The sequence below is a fragment of the Magnolia sinica genome, chromosome 17 (assembly GCF_029962835.1).
Source record: "Magnolia sinica isolate HGM2019 chromosome 17, MsV1, whole genome shotgun sequence".
Classification (NCBI taxonomy): Eukaryota; Viridiplantae; Streptophyta; class Magnoliopsida; order Magnoliales; family Magnoliaceae; genus Magnolia; species Magnolia sinica.
The window spans coordinates 37,302,348-37,304,907 of record NC_080589.1 but is presented as its reverse complement, the minus strand read 5'-3'; the positions used below and the strand labels follow the sequence as shown (position 1 = coordinate 37,304,907).

Here is a 2,560-nt window from a genome sequence, read left to right as displayed (position 1 = left end):
TCCCAATGGTGGGTGGTGGCGAGGATCAAAGATCGGCATAGGACACTGACTTCCAATGTAAACAACCTCGCATTGTCCCTAACAGGTCTAAGGTAGTTCTATGGTAACTTTACCATTACTCTACCCTCACATGTAAGTCACTCTAAAACTAACCCACGCGTGGGTCCACGTCCTCATCAGCTGGTTGACGCTATTGTCACAAAAGAAATATGTAAGTCTAAACATAAACAGAAGTCACTAATATGCAGTGCCTGGTTATGCTCAATTGAGGGCTCAGACACCTATAATGCATCATGTGACGTCGATGATGTCTCCGTCGCATCACGGGTGGAAGGGGTAGATCCATTACACGAACAAACTGATCTCCCACCTAGTGTCATGACTGATATGTGCGAACTACGAACTTTTAAATTTAAACAATGTCAGTACAAGTATATGAATATCAATATAATAAACACATTAAACTTTATAGTACAAGTGGAATAGACTAAAACATTATACAAGTAGTGTTGATGGTAGAATGAATTTGTGCTTATGCTTAGAGAGATGATAAAAATATGATTAGACCATTACATTATAATGCAAGCATAATATAATAAAATCATAAACATTCTAGTAAAAGTTAAAAATTTCATTACACATTGTCATTCTATATTAAATACATTTATTTCATTGTAATACGAAACAACTTCAGATCAACTATCCGAAGTACTCCCTGCGTAAGTTATCGTACACTGCAGAAGTATATGTCAAACTGTGTGAAGCACTCGATATTGTTACAACCAACATGTCAATCACAATAGGAGAAATCTGGCCTCTCGGGACTCCATTCAGATGTGTAAGTGACAAAATCGTATCTTTCATATGAAGTTTCCCGCTGTTATATTCCTCCATCAGGTCCGAAATTTCTTTAAGATTATATAATCTTTCATCTGAGTCATCGTTGATATATTCCTCCCTATACTTATCAACCAGACCGGGTATCTCTTTGGCCCTACCAGAAGAAGATAGGGTCGGAAAGTCCATCCATAACAGCTGATGAAGTATGCTGCGTGCTTCCACTACGCTCTGGTTTGAGGAGGACATGATCAGAAATTGACTCAACTGCAAATGTGGATTATAAACAAGTCAATTAAAGAAATAAATCATGACTTGTAAAACATGTATACATGTAATAATCAAATTATTTAAATTAAAAAATGACATGTAAATCATGTGTACATTTAATAATCGCCGTCTGTATCACTATCGCTTAGGACTATTTCTTCTTCACCATCACTATCGCTGATCAGTATTTTCTCTTCATTGTCTGCAATGCCTCATCAATGAAACCGGCATCATCTCTAACAATGTCATGTATTATTGAGGCATCAACATAATCAGGTGGCACATCATCTCTGTCCAATTGCACCATATCAATATCAACATTTGGATCAAGCCCTCTATCCCCAAATGGCATGTCTTCTTGATATGCTTGTTCATGTAAGTGCTATAGTTTATATCCTTGTTTGTTGTCAAATTTGTGGTGCCAAAATCACTGTTATGTTATATATAACCTGCTTAAGTGAAGCTCTCTCAAGGATCAACATTCATGACTCTATGACCAAGCTAAGCTCACAACAAGCAAAGCTCACAAGACAAGACTCAAGCTGCAAGACTTCAAGAAGAGTTCAAAGCAGTTAATACACTTTCAAGATTGAGCTACATCAAGGTTTGATCTACATCAAGATTACAAGACTTATACTTCAAGGTCTCAAGTTCTGAATGTTTCAATGTCCATACTTCATGTTTGAGGTTTGATTGACCATAGGTTGACCTTAGAAGTAGGTCATTTCGGATACATAAACCGAATGTTTATTTTACATGTGATTGGTCTGTTCTTCGACTAGTCCTAGGCCTTCTTCGACTAGTCCTAGACTTGCTTTGACCAGTCTAAGATATTCCTCGACCAGTCGTAAGTTTGTTACATATTCCGGATAAAATCTGTTAGCCTTCGACTAGTCCAGGAATCTGTTCGACCAGTCGTAGGAACAGTGTCGACCGATCTTCGACCAGTCGTACAACCTTCGACTCGAAGTCCAGCGAAGGTTTACAGGACCTACGACCAGTCGAAGGAAACCTATGACCAGTCGTAGGTGACCTACGACCAGTCATAGGAGGGCTACGACCAGTCGTAGAACGGTCAAAGTATATCCCGCCGGATTTTTTAAATATCTGTTATGGCTTCGACTAGTCGAAGAGCACTCTAGACCAGTCGAAGACCCGATCTTCTCACCTATAAATAGTGCACGAATCTCAGAAGAAATCATCGAATTAATTAAAGTATCCAAGCCAATCCTCGTCGAACTTCTGAGAGATAATTCTGTGCTCCATCTAAGCTAAGTGTGCTTATTTAATATTCTTCCTTCCTTAGCTTTATTTTAATTGATTTTGTTTCTGCTATTCCAATCTGATTTGATAAAGAGGAATTATTATTCCCTTTCTTTGGAATCAAAATCAATTAAGGCAAGCCCTGTTTGGTTTAATTTAAAATCAATTAGAATTAGAACCATTGTAATCA

At 37.9% G+C, this 2,560-nt stretch overlaps 1 long non-coding RNA gene across 1 annotated transcript; it reads right to left on the bottom strand.

Annotated features, from left to right (window-relative positions):
- Positions 1-593: 593 nt before the first annotated feature.
- Positions 594-1,278, bottom strand: LOC131231877 (uncharacterized). Its single transcript, XR_009164550.1, has 2 exons — positions 1,222-1,278; positions 594-1,104 (listed from the first exon to the last, which is right to left on the bottom strand). It is a non-coding gene; the product is annotated as an uncharacterized LOC131231877 (long non-coding RNA).
- Between the last annotated feature and the right edge of the window lie 1,282 nt (positions 1,279-2,560).